This window comes from Streptopelia decaocto, assembly GCF_964273445.1.
Source record: "Streptopelia decaocto genome assembly, chromosome: 6".
NCBI classification, from domain to species: domain Eukaryota; kingdom Metazoa; phylum Chordata; class Aves; order Columbiformes; family Columbidae; genus Streptopelia; species Streptopelia decaocto.
This window is the reverse complement of record NC_138660.1, coordinates 43337827-43358014: the sequence shown is the minus strand read 5'-3', so window position 1 is coordinate 43358014 and position 20188 is coordinate 43337827.

Below are 20188 nucleotides of genomic sequence, written 5' to 3'. Positions count from 1 at the left end.
TTATTATTAAAAGATTTGTCTTTTATTTATTTATTCATTTTTTGTAATTTTAAAATAGGAAAGTATCTTTAAAAAAACCCAACCCTCTATTTTTAATCAGGAACTATTCCATGCTTTCTTCTAACATCCGTTATTAAATACCAAGAAAATATAGCGTCAAAAAATAAACTTTCAAAAAAGTGCCATAGGTCTTTTTTCCCCCCCAATATGTTGCTCCTGGTAATTTTTAAAACCAAATGAGTCACATTTCTAAAATGTGTGTATTTAAACCTTAATATACAAGTAATCTCACCAATGAAACCACAGGTGTGAGTAAAGCTCATGACATGCCTGCGCGTTTGCAGGATGGGGACCTGGCCACCTTTTGCTGTGTCCGCAGCCCCGTTTGCTGCTCTGCAGCCCCGGCACTGTCTCTGCTGGCCTGGTGGAAAGTGCCGCGCACGTGCCAGTTATTGTTAGCAGGGTGACAAAGTTTGTGGTCTGAATCAAAAGTGCAGAGTTCGTTTAGCTCTCGACTTTGGCTGGGGCTACAAAGCACGTGGCACGACTTCAGAAGAATCAGGCTCTTTGTTTAGTTTCTCTTTAAAATGATACTGTACAGCCTGGGTAAATTATGTGGGTCTTGTTAAAACTGAGAGTGGAAGACATACATGCACCTAGGACTCAGGCACCCTAATAAAGTGAAAGATGTAACACAAAAAGAAACCTTCCTGAACAGTTTACAGCATGCAGTAGTTTTTAACTGTCATATGGAATTTAATAGGTAATTACACCACAGAATAAGATGTTAAAGTACATTTTAAAACATTGATTAAAAAAATGTTAAATTATAAAACCCTGAAGAATAACAGAACCTGATTTAAATGCATACATGAAATTTTAGAGGGACTTCCATGTGCCAGGAAAAACAATGAAACAGGTGCAAAGCACTTCAAGAAAAAGGTTGAACTGAATTGACAAAAGTGACTGAATTTAAGGAACAAGAGCTAGATAATTTATTCTGAATGTAGATATATGGCAAATAATTTTCCATCTTCGTGGAAGGTATGTTTTAGCTAATAATATATAGTATTCAATAGTAGAAGATAATTATCTATTATAATCTGTAGCAATAGATAATAATGATAATAATAATCTATGTTTGTCTATTACTAATGACATATTTGACCTTTGGGTTTTTGTTAATGCCAATAGCTTTTTTGGTCACATATCTTTAATCTCTGCTTTTACCACCCAAAATATTATAGCCTGGATTTTCTTTTAGCTATTGATAAATCTTCTGGCCTTCCTCAAATTTTAGTAGAAATAATGGAATTAGAACTTACTTAATGAAATGGCAATTTGGGCCTTAGTATTTTAAATTAGTCTTTCTTAATCATTAGCTTTATAAAGGAGAAATAGGGCAGAGATTTTAGCTGGCCTTTAATGCCAATTTATTTTAAAATAATGATTTTTTTTTTTTTTCTTTTTTTTTTTTTTTTTTTTTTTTTTTTTTAGATCCACGAAGAAAAATCCCTTAAATCTTTAGGGAAATGGGATTAAGCCAAGGTACTTCAAGTGATATCAGCCTTGAAGTAATAGAAGCTTTCCTGATAGCCTGATATTAGAATGGACAAAAAAGCAGAGCCCATTCTCAGGTTGGGAAGAATACAAGGCAGCAGAGATAAGTACTTATTCATTACACATGAGGCAGCACTAAATATGATTTTTGGAAATCAGAGAAGTGCTTGAGAATCCCCAGTCACTGACTAAATTACTTAGGAAGATGATGTTTCTTCAATACATAATTGGGGGGGGGGGGGGGGTGGGAAGAAGGAGAGTACCAACAGTACGATTTGTTAACGAAAGCACCCAGTTATTTCAGGGATAAACAAAGAAAAAAGTGTAAAAGTATCAAGCCATAAGATACAGTGTCTCTCCAAGAGGGAACTTGAGTATGGTAGGACCCTGTATGAAGAAGCCTTAAAACATGAACCTCAAGATCAAAACAGCCAGTTTCAACTACTTCACTGAAATGACCCAAGATCTGCTTCATCAACTGCTTAAGTGAATTTCAAGAGGCAGTTCATAAGTAATACCAACTTTAAAACAACAACACAAACAAACAAAAACCCCAGAAACAAAAAACCCACAAAACTAAAACAAAATGACAACAACAACAATGAAAACCACAAGCCTATCACAGTCAGCTGTCCTCCTTTCCTCAACAGGATTGGAGACACAAGTTCATCACTCATAGCTGTGCTTCTAAAGAAACATACAAACTTGTTTTAACCCCTGAATGTATTTGTCTTTATGGAGATGAATGCAGGAAGTTTGCAAGAACCAGTGGTCACTTGCAGACATTCTAAGATCTAGATGATATTTCTGCTAAGAAAGTTTCTCTCAGAGGTGTGGAGAGCTGAGACAGTGAAGCTGGTTTTTTATGCACTAACAGCAGTTCTGTAGCAGTTTTATATTTTTCTATAAAATTCTGGTGGATATTTTTTTTTCAAGTGCCTAGCAAATATTTGAATCTGATGTTTAGTTTAAAAATAAGATTGAAAAACTTGCAAAATAAAAAAAAAAAAAAAGATTTGTTGATATCATCAAATAGCCACAAATTGAGAGAGTAGCTAACTAGGCTCAAGCTCTAGACTTGGTTACAGGACTTAGCGTTAATAATACTTTGTAATTATGGACAAAGGCAGTGCCCAAATTCATAGGGATGGTGATATGCAGGAATAGAATTTCCCTCCTCCTTTAGCAGCCAGGCCCACTGCACCCTGCAGATTGTGCTTGCAGTGCTACGTTCCAGCTGGGATTCTGTCAGGGGACGGCAGCTTTAATTTTTGTCCCCTTTTCACCATGACAACTTCCCCAGCCTGGCTGCCATCAGTTGTTTTTTGTGGCACCGTTAGCTAGAGGAGGATTGTGCAGCAGTGATGTTGACTTGTGGTGCTACAGTTGTTCTTTGGGTAAGCACAGAATTTTGCTAGCAAAGCTGGGAACTAAGCATAGAGGATGCAAAAGGTGCCATTTATTGTTCATTTAAAAACCAAAACAACTGACTAAAACCAAAAGATGAAGCAATTGACATCATGAGAGCTTGACAACTCGCTCACTCAAATTAGTGTCATAATTAATGTTTGGGCCAAAATCAGCTACATTTTGAGCCATCATGGCTGACTCCAGAAAGCCTCCCCCTGGAAGAAACTTAATCTTCCGGGGTTTCTGAAACAGTTTCTTAATGTATAAAACAGAGATAATACTGTTGCCCTACATATAGCTACAAATGTATTATGAGCAGTGTATGCAATAAAAATTATTTTCCTGATTTAGAGAGGCAGGAACTGAGAAAGAGAGGTTAAGTGATATATATATATATATATGTATGTATGTATGTATATACACACTTTTTTTTTTTTTTTTTGCAAATTGTCTAACCTGTATTTGGCAAGTGTGCTGGAGTGAGCAGAGCCTGCCTGCAAGAGATTGCCTGGGAGTTTGACTCCAGCCGTTCAAGCACTCCATGAATAGACCTAACATCATGGGCTGGATAACTAGAGAATTGTGTTGCTGTTCACTTTAAAGCACATCCCTTTGTCACCCATCACTTCAAGAACTACTTATTTCATGAAATGAGCTTTTCTAGTGTCAATACTTCCAGCTAAACAAAAAAAGGAGATGAAAAAAAAGGAGTGTTTCAAAGTCTGTTCTTCGTATATGAACAAATGATGTGGAGTGAAATACACTATTCTTCAAGCTCGAGAGGTGAATTGGTATCCAGCTAGGACTGAAGCAGCCCTTAACAATAACACCTGATAGTTCTCATTACACTGCAAATGAAAGTGTTTCACAAGAATCACTTGAAAGGCTCAAGTAAGATATATTGTTAGCATTTTTCTATTTGTAAGACCAGTGGGATAAGAAAAAGATTAAACTACTAGAACCTGTTAAAGGCACTAAATTTCACAAGCACAAATGAGTTGGATGGACCAAAAAAAACCCAACTATGTCTGCCCTGTTTTCCCATTCTCAGAGACAGAACACTTCTTTCATTCTGAATGACATTTGTTTAGGCAGGAACACCCCAGAGCATACTCTCCGCCAGAGAGCTCTGTCTGTGCTCCTATGCAACACGAGCAGCCCCAAACCTGCTTCGCCATCAGGTGCCATGAAGGAGCTGGTGGGGTGCCCAGCCTGGGCAGGGGTGGTGCAGCTGCCCTCTGGCTTGAGGAAGGTGTTGAGCAGTGTGATGATGCCACAGCAGCAGCTGGGGCTCAGCCCTCCTCTCTGCACCCACTGGCCTCCCTCAGAAGGGGTTTGGGATAGCACAGGGGTTTCTGCAATGATTCCCAAGAGGTGAGGAGATTTGTGTGCTGCAGATCTTACTACAGCTCTACAGCTTTGGAGACACTTTTTTTATTTTCTTGACCTTTTTTTCCTTTTTGACATGTTACATATTTTTACCTAGGACACCAAAACAGACCTAACTATCTCCCCCATGCCTGCCAACAACCAGGAAGACAAAAGAGTCACAGGGGAATCCATTTTGCAGATCTAACAAGCAGATTACTAGATACTGTCAACACACAACCTTGACAGCAAATCTTTCACAAAATACACCCCATAGAAGAGTTCAAGCTATCACTGACTTTAATTTGCATGAAATCAGGGTCTCTTGGCCTTGCAGAAAGAACTTTCAGCTTCTTTTTCTTCCCCATCCCCTCCAGCTCTCCCAACACCAGACCATCAACATAGAGACACATTTCTATGTGCTGCCCTTTCAAGCACCCTCAGCCTGGTCTGTGCTCATGAGCAGAAAGAGACCTGGAGTTCGTTTGGCTTTTGGACTCATTGCCAGCTGGAGATGTGGTATTAGTAAACATCCCAAGAGCACTTTGACCGTGAGCTGTGACCCAATGCCAACAGTCCTATTCATTTTAGAAAAGCGCGTATAGCTCAAGAACTACTTTAAAAGCACCCTTTTTGTTAAATAAATTAAATGCACTGGGAAATACCAAAAGAAGTGAGATTTTAAGAAAACAGATACCAGGTTTTTAATGGAACAAAAAGCCCTACTGAAATACTCAATATAACATTGCTTCAAATTGTTTCAACATGAATCATCTAGACATTGTATGTGAAAAACAAACAAATCTCTTTTTCCTTTAAGCCAAACAGTGAAGAGCAGAACTATCTTAATGTCATTTGATTTATTACCTGAACAGAAACTAAAAAGGAAGAATAATTAATCCTCTTTGCTGAACAAAACATACAAAATCTTAGTAATTCTTTAAATGGCATTTATTACTGAAAGAAAGGTGTTCTGGTGCTTCTGAATGGAAGCAGAGGCACAGAGATGACAGTTTTGCATTTTATACCAAACAGCACCAGTTCACAGCTTAGAGATTACTACCTCTGTGTTTGCTTTGAATTAAAATCTCAGTAAAAGCTCAAGCTTCAGTCTTTTGGGAATGCCAGTGTGGTTTTAAATTACATTATGCAGAGGATGGAGGGTAAGGAAGGCTGTGTGGTAGCTGTCTGAGGGATGATAAAACAGGGATCTTCAAAGAGAAAACAGAAGCTTCAGGAAACAACACCATGAGGTAACAGCCAATATGCTAGAACTTTCTCCAGGAGGATCCAGAGAAGATTTAAGGCCTCTCCTTCTACAAAAACATTTGAAATGAATCAGTGTTTGTATTACTATTTAAATGGCCCTGTTACAGCTTTAGCAAAAGACTTCTCTGACAACCCATTTCACACAACCAGTGGCTGAAGCCCTGCTTTGGCAGGTGATCATCATTGAACAGGGGTTCTTGAGGTGGTAGAAGTGCTCAGGACAATTTCTGGCTCTAGGGAAGGACTCACCCTGTTTTTTGATTCATGAAAGTGTGAGGTGAAAGGAGCAGCCACTGGCATCAAGGCTGAGTTCACTGCACCAGGCAGTCCTGGTGACTTGTTCAACATCAAGTGACAGGACAAGAGGAAATGGCCTCAAGTTGTGCTGGAGGTTTAAATTGGATATTAGGAAAAATTTCTTCACAGAAAGGGTTGTCAGGCATTGGAACAGGCTGCCCAGGGAAGTAATGGAGTCACCATCCCCAGAGATAATTAAAAGATATATAGACGAGGTTGTTAAAGACATGGTTTAGTGCCAGAGTTAGGTTATTGTTGGACTCGATCTTGAGGGTCTTTTCCAACCAAAATGATTCTATGATTCTTTCTCCTGTTACAACTAAAGGAGTGGCTGAAACATTTTAATAAACATTCTGTTTAATTTATCTGAATAATAAGAGCTTCACAGCAGTGGAAGCCAAGTAAGGCCACACTTGGCCTTCTGCCTGGACCAGAGAGATGGGCACCTGATCAAGGTGGACTCCATGATCCAAACCATAAAAGGACAATAGTCAATTCCCACCCTGAGAAAGAAGGGAGTGAAATCAGCACCCTGCATTACCACACCTAGCACATTTAACTCAACATTAGTACTGCCAGGACTTGGAAAAGAGAAGAGGTTTAGTCAAGGTGGTGGCTTTTACTAGAGCTTTTATTTCCCCTGTTAAGTCCTTTTAAACTTGATCATAGGTGCAAGGCTGAAGCATGTAAGGACATGAGCAGCTCAAGTCACTTCTGAGAATCATATGTAGAGTCTATAGTCACTACAGCACCTTAAAACAACGTTATCCTTTGCTTTGCAGCTCTGCTCATGTAAAGAATACCTTCATCCTTGCAAGTCGCAATCCTCTTAGAATAGATCTACCTTTTTCTTGGTGCAGACATATCCAATTTCAAAGCCCAGGTCTTTTATCACTCACTATGTCTATGAGACTTAGCTAAACTTAATGAAAAACTCTAATACACAATAATCAATATTTTCCAGAAATACGTATACTGACTAAAATTCTCACTGAATGAAGATACAGTGAGCACATCTAGGGCAGATGACATTGGACTTCTGGGTGAGCACCCCTGCATTCTGGTCTGGCTGCCCGTTGAACACAGCCATGCTGCTGAGCTCCCCAGCGTGCACGAGTCCCCGCGCAGCCTGTGTCAAAGGATTTGCTCTGCAGAGAAATGATTTCCTGTTACAGAAACAAACATGCAGCCAGAGATTTGTGCTTCCATGGTTTCACACCAGCAACTTTTCTCCTTTTTTTTTTTTTTTTTTTTTTTTTGTTCCCATCCCCATTTTCACTTTGTATACTATGATTTTGCTTGCAAAGCAAACCATACTTGGGGGAAGTTAATATATGGGGAAACTTAGTTTTTAGGAACAGCATTTAGTCAGGTATACATATTCACGTCCATGGGATTTTTATTCTTGCAGGGAAAAAGATAACTTTAATATATTTTTTTTTTCTATTTTGCCTCTAAAGTGAGAGCATTTATTTTTCTACTTGGAAACAGACAAAAAAACCCCAACTCTTGCAGTTACTAATTTTCCACCAAATTTGTAATTACCCTGCAAGCAGTGCTCTTGAAATCTGCTTTGCCAGAGGAACCACGTTTTGAACAAGTCTGTGAAGGACATTTAGAAGTCTGCAATTCTTTGAGAATGAGACATGTGAGTTTGCTTACTCTGTTTGTTATATAGCTTCCATTGCCTAATTCATGCATGAGTCTATTCATATGCAACAAATAACATGCTTTCATTTATGAAAAAATTATTTTGCCCATCAACAAACGGGACCTACCTGGATGAAACTGTTCTTCCTAAACATTAGCCTATGATTAAGCTAAAACATATACTCTCATGTTACCCTTTGAATAGGGATATCAAACAATGTTTTCTTTTGAAAGACTGATTTGACTTTTCATATTGATCTACTTGTCGGGCCATCCATAAAGCTAACAGGCAAGTCTCACCAACTTGGGACCTCTGAAGAAGCCCATACGAGGTGCTCATTAAGTGTCCTCAGGCAGCAGGTCCCCTTGGAGAGCAAGAAAGCCAAAAAATGCAGCTTATGCTCAACTAGGACAACAGTACACAGGTCCAGACTTGTTAAAGCAGAACTTTTGACATACATGGAAACCAGTCAGTGTGAGGTCAAATTGACAAGAAACTGCAGCCTAAGCAGCCTCATATAGAAACTGTGGAGTGAATTTGCAGTTCTCACTCATATTATTTACTGTTTGCAACTCCTTTGCTTCATTTTCCTTTCCTGATTATTCAAACCTTCTCCTTTGTTCTTGTTGTTTATTAGGCACTTGCTGAGAGGTGAAAGCATCAGCTATTATTGGTACAGTTACTAACTCCTTTTATAAGCCGCATAGGTCAAAGACACTTACAGGAATGAAATTGCAAAAGTCCCATTCCCAGAAGACTTTTAAAAGTCTTAAAAAAAAAAAAACCCTCACTGTTGAAATCCAAAGCTCCACACCTCAAATAAATCAAAATGTAGAAGTGTCACATAACTTACTCATGTGAACACATGCTTATAACAAACAGAACAAGAAACTTCAACACATTTTGTGCTTAAATACCACCTACTTTTCATTACAAAGTAACCACTGCACTTCACAGCCATTTCAACATCAAAAGAAGCCACAGAATGACAAAAAAAAAAATAGTTGAAATATAAAATTAAAAGTATAGAACAAGTTCAGCATAGAATAGCTGGGCAAGAAGACTCAAACCTCTGACCACTTGAGAACAAACTTCAGATGAGAATCCTGCAAGAGTTTAAACACAAGTCTTTATATAGACATCTATCATCATTTTCTCTGCCTGGTAGCAAAGCTTGTCAGCCCATTCAGACTGTCATTGTCTTCCACACTGTACTCCACTGAGAGTAATTAACCAGTACCTGCCCAAGGTTTTTAGTTGCTCAGTGATCTTAAAACACACTTTGCTCATGAATCTTGTATTTAAAACCTTTCCAGACATTAGAGTAGGCCTTAGCGATTTTGCCACAAAACATTTCATAACCTGCCCTCTTGCTAATAACAGGCTGAAAGTAAATGTAAAACCTGGTCTTGTTAATTGAAAACAGACAGGTCTTTCGTACAGGTCTCAAACTTAGGACTGCCCTTTCACCTCCTAGAAAGTAGTGTCTTGTTCTGCTTTCCATGCCCCCTGCAGCCACTGGCAGCAGAGCCCCCCCAGCGGTGCCACCTCCACACCATCAGCCACAGAGCCTTTATGATGGTGGTACTGGAAACATTGCCCAGCACTGGGACCGAGCTGTCCATGAGGGCATAGGGGGAGGCCCCAGCAGCCCTGGCCTGGGGAAGGAGCATGTGTCTGCATGCAAACGCAGGGAGAACTCAGCAAAGGAAACCAAAGGTCACCTTGGTGTTCTTGTCTGGCTTTGACTGAAGCAATAACCTCCCTCCAAAGTGCCACCTGACTCACTCTCAGGACTAGACCCTGTCTGGTTATTTTAGGGGAAGGGAGACAGCAGTGAGTGGGGTGGTTTTGTTTACTCCTAACTAATTCTTTTTCTTTAGTTATACTACAACTATCATCATAATTTAGGTAATCTGAACCAGGCAGTAATTACATAATGTTAAGAAACCCTAAATATTTAAAATCCTATTAATCACCCTTCTCCTCCTGACTACAGCTTTCATTCCAACAGGGTGGCTGCTGGGAAAGAGGTAAATGTGCTCCACTGAGGCAAGTTTATGATGCCATTTCTAACTAGCTGATTACCTTGCTGTGTGACTAATGCATCTAAATGGAAGTCTCTAATTTTGTTTCTGCCTCACTAGTTCATCTCAGTGTATTAGGCAAAAGGAAGAAAAAAAGCATGATAAAATTGTAAGTATATATTTCAGTGCAGTGTGAAACACAAGGACACACAGTAAGTGGCACTTGATTGGTAGATAATCTAATTCCCTCTTCTGAAGATACTAAAAGTGTGCCCTTTATGAAATAGGAATGATACCACTAAAAAAAACTAAAGGAAATCTTTAAGTTTATCATTTGCTTCCTTGTAAACTAGCATGTTCCTATTCATTATTATTTAGTTAACTATTTTTGTTACTCTTATACTGTTTGGATCAATAAGGCCTCTAAAAAGCATTCACCAAAGATGTTGCACTTGCAGATTGCCATACAGCACATAAATAACCTCTACTGTATGGCATATACAGTTTTCATTTTCTTTCATGGATCCTGAGAATTTTTTCCAAGGATCTCATGTTGAAAACCATCAATTCAAAGGCAGATTTTCACAGCTAGTGAAAAATTTATTTACACGTTGAACTTAAATCCAAATTCTTCTTTCAGGATCTGATTTTAGGGTTCAGAGCTGGGTTTATGGCTGAGTTGCATTAATTCTGATGAAGCCTCTTATTCTCGGGTCAAGGTTGAGCATGCTTTGAAGGAGAACTTACATTCAAATACCAGTGACAAATTTTATGTCCATATATATACACATATTCCTCATCTCAGCTTCAGGACTGCAGTTTTCTTGTTTCAGGAAGTCTTAAACAGCAGCACTAGCATATAGAATGGATTCTCTCTACTATCTTAAAATTATTTCTTTTTTCTGAAATAAGGCCCTAAGGGTAAAGAACTTTGCAAGTAACGTTCCCTGTGCCCCTCTGCATTTTATCCAGGTAGCTCCTTCCCTAAGGAGTTCACACACCAACTTCACGCATAGATTACAAGAGCAGGTGACTCTGTGGAACAGGACACCCTGGGGGCTTTCTGCACATGAGCTGGGGACCTGGGATGGGGAAAGCTTGTGTGTTAAGAACCTTTCTGTACAGTTCTAGCTTTCGTATTACACGGTATATACATATAGGTACTTCCAACATCTCAGGAAGACCCACCACTTCCTTTTCAATGGCTAGTGTGCATTCCATAGAAATAATGACCAAAATGTTGTCATCGCTTTCTATGTAGGAAAAATGAAATACATCATTAAAAGCTATATGTCACTCTGAGAATACTGCCTGCTCTGTTTCCCCAAATAATGCCTAGCATTATTGCAATTTACATGACAAAATTAAGGAAAGGATGCTTACTATCTCAGATTTTAATATTTTTCAGAAACATGTAAATTACATTCAGTATATACACAAGATAATTGCTGAGAAAATTTGGGTTTGGAAATTTCCAGTTTCACCCACTAAAACTATACTAAAGTTAGGACAAGAGCAATATATTTTAGTTACAGTAGCACTTTAAAAGAATATATATAACAAAGTTTGTTTTTGTAAGGCACAGCAGGACTCAGCTCCTCAGCCATGTAGAGCACAGCTTCTGCTCTGTAGGCAGAGACTTTAGATCAAGTGGACACTAATGATTTTATGGTGAGAAAACTAAATTCTATCTTTTTTTTTTCCTCGGTGCCATGGTTATGAGATGCCTGGTAATGACTTTCAAATTAGCAAAGAGAAGAAAATGAGGGCAGAGAAGCAGGGGTTTGACCTCCTGCCCTGTGGGACTTTGGGATTTGCTGCAGACCCACACCACTAAGATCTTCTAAATGGACATGTTAACTCTGGGGCTGACTACATTTCCCTTTCCATCCTCTAAACACTGGGTGTTGGCACCAGAATTTGTAGAGCACCAGTTCTGCTTTCTCTAGGTGAAATGCCTTCCAGCATCACCACCTGCACCTCCTTCCAACTCATATAATAATAAAGCTCAGATCCCCAAAAAGCACCCGGGCATGTGGTTTATGCACTACATTGTATAAGTAATACTTGGGTAATGGTAACTAAAGCTAGCTGGGTCCTGAAGTAAAGTTGTGCACTTAACAGCTGCTACACTTTATCATCCTCTGTTTTGCACTTTCGGAAAATGGAGGAAGCTGTCTTGAATAGGGTGACTTCTACCTTTAACCACATAGCAAATAAATAAAATGAGCTGCCATGCAGTATTAGCAGCATAGAAGACACACCCTTAGAAGAAATTCTTAATCAGTCTGCTCCAGGTGGTACATATGGGCTGACCTGCATGACCTGCAGCAGAATCTAGTTTTAAGCTCCACAGAAATTTTTGTTTATTATTACCAATATGGGATGTCAGCATAGATGCAGCTGAACCTGTCCTGTAAATGATTTTGCCAAAAGGAAAGCCACACACGTGGCACTAATTCAGTGGCTAACACTGGTTTTCAGCAGAGGATTGTTTTGTAGGATACATAAGCCTTTAGGGCCAGGTTTTCAAAGGAACTGGCACCCCGCAGCTCCAGCTGAGGCACTTGGAGCTAGTACCTGTGAGCTGGCTGAACCCACTTTCAGATGGAGTCCTGATGCCTGAAGGGCATCCAGCAACCACAGCCCCAGTGAAGTTCCAGGGGTCTGAGAGCAGAGAACATTCTGAATTAACATCAAGCTTACTGTCAAGCTTCTCTCTCCCACCTCCCTCCTGTTTTATTACCCACAGTAATCCCATTCTGGGAATCCTAAATCACGTTACATGATTTTCTCTGTCCTATTATCAGTTTCCCTCTGTGGAAATAGCTGGCAAGTGCCAAATTTATTCTGTACAAATTGTTTTAAGGGAAGACTGATGTTCTTCAATCTTTCCTTAAATTGAACATTGTATCTTGCTGGTGAGGACTGCCTGTCGAAGGCATTTGACTTGCTATGCTCATACCCTGCGCGGAGAATTAGATTGATGCTCCATATTATGGAATAGATGTTCTGAACAGCTGGGAACACAACTCACAGCCACTTAGTGCATTTCTTCATTTTTAATATCTATTCTGTTACCCTTTAACAAACTGCAGCCCAATTACTCTAAGGGGCAGGTAAAGGGTTGACCCTCTCATGCTGCTTCATCAATCACAATCAATACTGTTGTTTGCACTAAATATGGTTTAAAAGACAGTGTGTACTCTGCAAGGGAGGAGAGCAGGACAAATACCCAGTCATACCGCAACGTTTACCACAAGAAACATTGATTGCAAGGCAATGAATAAGAGTACAGTCATCCTATTTGTCATGACTACTCTAAATATGAGCAGACTACAAAATAAGTGAAAAAGTGTTTTGCTTTCTCAAATTCTTTTTTCATCAACTTAGTTCCTCTGCCTTCCCTCTCACGTGCATGCACATGTCCATGCACATATCCTGCTTTCCTCTTGAAGCTTGCCAATTGCCACAGATTCATCTTTCTAAGTACATAATTCAATCCACTGAGCATTACACTGTGGTAATGCTGATGAGCTCTTAATTCTTCTGTATTTATTGCAGCAAATTTATCACTGACCTTAATGAATCTTCCATTATGACAAAAATGTCAGTACCAAATCTCTTAAGAAGGTCTGGCATATAATGGTTTTAAAAGGTCAATGTGTTGGGTTTTTTTTGTTGTTGTTTTTTGTGTGTGGTTTTTTTTTTTTTTTTTTTTTTTTTTTTTTTTTTTTTTAAATGGGTCATTTGAAAAATAGGCTCTTACATTTAAAAAGACAAGATTACACACATACAAAAATATCACTGACTCATCTGTTCAGGTCCTGACAGATTAACATTGTTACTTAACTAACATTCAGAAAGTACATGGCAAAATTATTTTTCAAAAGCTCTGCTTTCATGTGCTGGCAAAGGTCATCAAGAGCCATGTGGTCACATCTGCATGTTCATGAGAACCCCCCCCTCCCAAGAGCATGATCTAAAAGAAAGGATGAGGGGTGCAGGGCAAAGTGTGGCAGGATTCCAGTGTGCCCCAGGGCAGCACTGAGCCCCTCTGCCTTCAGCTAATGACAGCTGTCAGCAAAACTGTTTGATCAAGAAGCTCATGTATATGGTGGAGGATAACTTTTACTAAGTTTTACTGAGTTACTGCTATTTACTACAAGTGAAATTATTTACTTATAAAATGTGTAGTAGTAATAGTGCCTATATAATAGCCTGCAGTAGTTGAAAATTCTTAGGGGGCTGAACAAAGACAGAAAGACAGACAACATCATTGCTCTGGTTTTATGTGTAGAGAAGGAGAGACAGAGGGTAAAAGTAAATCCTAGGGTGAAGTGGCAGGTGAGTGATTGAGGAAAGGATAACCAATGTTCATGTTAACCGGACTTTACTGCCTTTACTGCACTTGTGCAGTGCAAATATCAGGAGAAAAAAAAAAAAAAAAAAAAAATCAAACTTTCGGAATGAAGTATGGATTCGCTGGAAAGGTTAACCACCCAGAAGAGCCTGAGAGTAGACACTACTAGAAAAAGCTTAAACCATGGTACATGAAAAACACCACACTGGTGACACACATTCTTTTATAAAGCAGTCTCTAAAGGAAACACTGCTAGAACAGAGGACTAGAGCACCATTTCTTGCCCAGGGCTTGGTTCAAAGTCCAATACAGGTTCCTCCCCCCAGAAAAACCCAGAGCCACAACAGTTCTGTCTGCAGCTGACTGTGAGACCCATCTCCAGAATTAAATTATTGCTTAATAAACCCAAATCTGGCCTTCTCCCTTCCTGTCCCAAAGCTGTCTAAAACCAAAATGCTCCCTCCAACAAATCAACCTGCAGCCTGAATGAATTATGAGGGGGAGAAATCAACACTATCATCTGCTTGTGGAACAATAATTATCCCTTGTATGCTACTCCAGGAGCAATGCCATTATCAAAAGCATCATGCCTGTAAAAATAACACTTCTGGGAATGGTGCCAGACTGGGGGTTCATGGCTTTCTCTCAGTTTGTGAAAAATAAATCAGCCTAGATGTTTATTATGCTGCTGCCTTCCCTAAAAGGAACCAGGTCCTCAGCTCACCCGTGCCAAGTGGACCTGCATCAATAGCAAACCTGGAACAGTCCTCCTCCCCAAGGTCAATTAAGACATCACATGCCTGATGATGCTGGGAAGCATGGGTGTCCTAGGGATGCTGGGACAAGCAGTTGTTGGTAACAGACTAAAGCATCACAAACTTCCTCTGCCTCCAAATCCACTAGTGCAGGGAAAGAGGCTTCACCTTCAGCCTGTTGGACTGGGAGCTCTTGCTGAGCAGCCAAAGCCCACCAGTGCTGGTGACAACCATGCACAGAAATGAGCAGACACATTAGGAGATAGCTAGCAAGTAGCACAAGGACCCCAAATGACAATAACAAAACAAAGTACCATATCTTCAACAGTTCCTCTAGGAAACTGGCGATCCTGGGAATTCAGTTTCCTTCCCCATACTGGCCACCTCCCTCAGGGCAGACATCTGTCAATGGGTGAACTGACTTTGCTCAAGACAGTCAGGACAGGGGCTGCCTGAATGCTACACTGGCACAGGAAATAAAAAAAAAAACCAACAACATAAAACTAATCATGCACATTTCTGCATTCTGTTTGTTACCTGCAACAGATAAAATGATGGCAAGAGGAAATACATGTCCAGGAGAACTACACTTGTAATTTGGGTTACGTGGGAGATAATCAGATTGCCACTGGTTTTGAGTTTGTTCATCTTATTTCTGACATACTGTAATTTTGAAACTAAGTTGTTGTATCAGCCAGTAAGTGACAAGTTCAGTGCTAATATATAAAAATTACAACCTCCTTACTGCTCAGCTCATTAAACTGACTCTGTCTCCTGGCCACTCATTCATCTTCATAATCATCCCCCACTCAGCTACTAACCTCCTCTGTGTGTGCAGTTTACAGTATATCAGGAAGATAAAGTGGACTGATATTAGCTTCTAAAGAGCAGTGGCTTTTAATTTTTACACACACTTTAAGTCCAAAGATAAATAAGATAATTTGATATCACATTTTCAGCTCAAACATTAGAAAAACAAGAATGTATTCAGATTTTATAGCATGCAGACAAAACCACCAGTGTCAGCATGCATGTGAAAACCTGCACGGTGCCCCACGGAGCACATGCCAGCCACTGGTGCTCCTCCAGCCCCAGCACTCTGCCAGGGTGCCAGGGCAGCCTCCTAACAAGCACAGAAGGGACTGCACCTCACAACAAACCAAAAGAAAAAGTGTGGCTGCTCCACAAGTGTCTTTTTGCCTCTGGCTGGGAGGGGCAGTAGACCATGCAGGAGAGATGTGGACTACAGAAAATGTAGGTTTGGCAGAGGGCAAGGAGCAGCCTCCACAGGGGTAGGAGGTGGTAGCTGCCTGCACGATTACTGATTGTTTAGACCCTTGCACTTTATAAATCCAGCTATTGTAATACATATATGGATTTTATGGATAGAAAAGACTACATGATAATGCGGACTGACTGATATTTAACAAACATCAGGGTTTCTACGTCAAACCTCCCTCATCCTCACAAAGCACAGAGTGGAGAGGTGATGGCTCAAGCACAGAGACCCACGTGTCCTCAGAAGGGTTTGGGCTGTTTGGGATGCTGTGCTGCTGCAGGTGGGGAAGTGGCTCATGTCTCCTGGAAGCCATAGCCTGCAACAGCCTTTACACCAAGGTAAAGCCAGAAATGCTGCAGATCAGAGCAGCTTCATGATGGTTTAGAAAGGGAAGAAAAAGAAAGCTTTCCTAGCATGATAGTCTGCAACTTGATGATGCTACAGTATATGTGAGTATTGTGAGAACTTCCAACAGTACCATCCAGGTCTAGCACACTGGAGACCTGACTTAGTCACCTTCTCTTTCCTGATAGTCCAGCAGAAAAGGTCTGATTGGTTCTGATGCTCCAAGAAAGGTGAATTCAAGGGATTATTTTATAGTTTGGCCTTAAAAATTCCAAAGTCAAAGGCACTACTCCCCAGTGATTTATATTAATCAAATTGTATGCATTTACAGAGAAGAAACTGAATAATAAACTTGCTCTTTAAGCAGCAACCTTTCCTTCTAACGCTGGTATTCACCATACTGCAAAGATCATGTCTGCATTGGTAATGGAGCAGAAATGAAGGCCAGGAAATACAATTTTTTCAATCCATTTCAGCCAGACTGAACACAAAAGAGCTTATTGTCTGTGCATTTCAAATTTTGAAGAAACTCAAGGCACCATGTGTATAAACTGGGCTTAACCAATGACAAGACATGCCACTTTTAGTTTGATCACGAGCAAATATGGGTTTCTCTTTCAATAATGCATCATTTTTACAGAAAATAGACACCAAATATGCATCTGAAGTTACGAGATTTGCTATGTTCTCTCTTCTGTCACGTTCAAAGTTGAAACAGATGAAGCAAGTAAGGTTTGGAGGCAACACACAGGCACATACTGAAGGGCATACACACCATGGCAGATCCAGATATGGCACTAATGAAACAGAAAGGGAACGTTACAAGGAATGGCAGTAGAGTAGTAACATTTAATGTGTTCGCTCATTCCAGTTTCCCTGATCATCGCCATGGTGAACACCTTCCTAGCAAGGAAGAAAACTCTCTCAGCCTCACTGGTGCACATTGAGGAGCAGGCTCACAGGGAACACAAAAAACGATGGTGCAGCCGCTGCAGAGTACACAAGACAGGTGCTGAGGAACAGGCAGAGGGAGAAAGAAGCCACCAGTGCACTGTTGTGGCTACAGAGGCATAGGTACACAGATCCAGACCAATTCCTGCCCTTCTTGACCTGAACCCCTTGACTTGGACTTCAGCATCTCACCCTGAGAGCTGTGCAGAGAAAAGGGGAGGAGGGAGCAGAGGCAGCACCAGGCTCTGGTCACGCTCTGCTGCCTCCCAGCTCACGCAGCTCTGAGCTCTCAATTGAGCTGCTTGCATTATTTCAGATTACAGCATAATTTATTAACTTGATTTGATACGAAACATGACTGATAACCAGAAGACTAATCATGGAAAAACTTGCTTTGTGGCTCTGTTTCTGAAGCTTATCCCTTACTAGATTTAATGGTCCTTTAGACAAGGGATTTGGTGAGGGCATTTGGTCTTTCCTCAGATGATGTCTCTGCTCTTAGAAGAACAGTGCAACAGCCCAACCTGCTTTTTCTGGCCCTCCTTGACTCCTGATTCCCTGACAGTAACAGTGGTGGGGAAGGCGCTTCTGAGGTTTAATTAATCAAGCCAGTTTCTCTTCTGTGCTTCTATTCAAAGGTTTTGGCTGTCAAGTGTGATCTTGTCAGAAAACCAAGAGTAAATGACTTACTCCAAGTACACTGAACCTATTCAATTCACTTTTCTTTCTTTGATTAAGTCAGCCTGTAGGTTTCAAGTAAACATTAGGCAGAATGCCACTTTGAGATGCATCCCATTCCTGCTTTATGTCCTTTGCATTGCCAAACACAGAGCCATTTTCCCCACAGAGCTATCATCCCAGCATGCTGTGTGATGAGAACCATTAAAAGCAATGGGGCTTGTCCTGCTTTCGAGCTCGGAAGCCACACACACTGAATGCACTCCACACTACAAGCTGTGAAGTATCTAAACTGACTTTGTCACATACTAAAATATAGCATGAGAACCGAAGTAAGTTAGGAAACCTCATGGATCAATACTCTTGTCCCCAGCCCAGGCTGACAGCACTGGTGGGGAGCACCATCCCCTTCAGTGGACAATGATCTGTTTAACTGGGCCAAGCTGGTCTCTGTCCCAGCACACCCAGCTCCCTGTGCTTTCATCTATGGGCAACACTTGGAAGGAACTTAAGCACACTTAACGCTCTTTCAATACATGCTCCTTCTATATAACACAAAAATGCAAAGAGTCTAAAAAATAAGGAAGAATTTTGGTCTCAAAAGAAATACAGTGAAGTCAATAGTCATAGTTCCCCAGATTTCACTCTGTGTACATGAGTTTGCTTTGAAAAGCAAGTGATGGGGCTGTTCTGGAGTGGAGGAACTCAAGGGATTGAGATTGTACTTGCTGAAGCATCTTAAATCTATTTCAGCCTCTGTTCCTCTCAGAAAACGTTCTAAAATAGTCCCTGCATTTCACATTTGTGCTCCATTTTTATAGATCATAAAATATCGTACATGACAATTCATGCTCTCTCATTTCCGTTTTATATTAGGTCCTAAATTTACCAACACAGTTGGCATTTAAAACAAATCAGCATTAAGGCCCCATAGTGGTGCTTTAAATTACACAAAATCAAAGGAAGAAAACCTGAAAAGATATTACATTCAGTTTTTTATAAACAATAAGAAAAAAATATTTTTTCACATAGGCAGTAATTTTTAATTTAAAATTGGATACATTTATGTAGTTATGAATTACTAGTACAATCAAGAATTACTTTAAAGTCACTTCTGATAACTAAACGGTGTTACAGCTCATTTTAAGTTTGCACAAAAGTCATCTTAAATGTGCTGTTGAAGCAGCAATTTTTTGAGCCATAAAATGGTTACTCTGTTTTGTTTGTCTTCTTGGTAGTTTTAGATATGTTTTCCAAATTTTTCAAATTTAGTAAGGCTGTTTCTCTTCATAACACAGGGATTATTAGAGAGAGGATCTCTGTTAAAAAAGTCATGCATTATGAAAAATTTTGCAGTGCAAGGGCAGCCACTGATGCCACAGTACCTCAGATTTCAAAGACTTGAGGTTACAGGATCTGGTGAGGTCACCTGGGACTGCTGAGAGGTTTGTACTAACCAAGCCCCTGTTTCTGCTCAGATTACACTGTTGGCAGCTGCAAGTGAGCCCTTTCCCTGTTCTGACTTAGGAGATGCATCAGGGAGGAAAGAAGAAAAGGGAAGAGAGTCTCTTTTCATTTGGCCTATTTTCAAACACAGCTGTGTTACCCTTATGCTAGAATTATTCAAGTCAGATGACTGAATCTTTCATACACAGTTAAGGCTCTCTTAACTCCCATGGAACAGCATATCTGTGTGTGTATGTAGAACAACAGAACTCAAAGACCACCATAAAAATACAACTTGCTTTGAAAGAGAATCCCTTACTGTGGAGATACTTCTCAAAGCCTCTAGCTTCTGGAAGGAAGCTTTTTCCCCCCCCCAGACTGAAGCCACCTTACAGCCTGAATGCCACCCACCAGCTCCAGGAGGAGCTGGGTTTGCTGCCAGGGCTTTGCCATCATCTGTTGATGGAGAACATGGTAGGAATTGTTCAATCCCTGTCCCTTGAGACAGAGAAAAGCTGCAGCTCTGATAATAGGCTGCTCTTAGACCAATGTGAATAGCTTTGGCAAATATTTGAGAGTAAATGTTGCAGATTCATCTGGATTAAAACTTTAAGTAACTTGCTTCACTTCTGCTAAATTGCTCATTAAAAAAAAGAAAAAACCTCAAAACTTACCCAACTTTGAACTCCAAACTTTTCAACACTAAGCATCTTATTTTGACATTTCCTTTGTTTTTTTTCTAACTTATACAAATCTTTAAATTGATTAAATCCAAAGCCTATGTTTAAA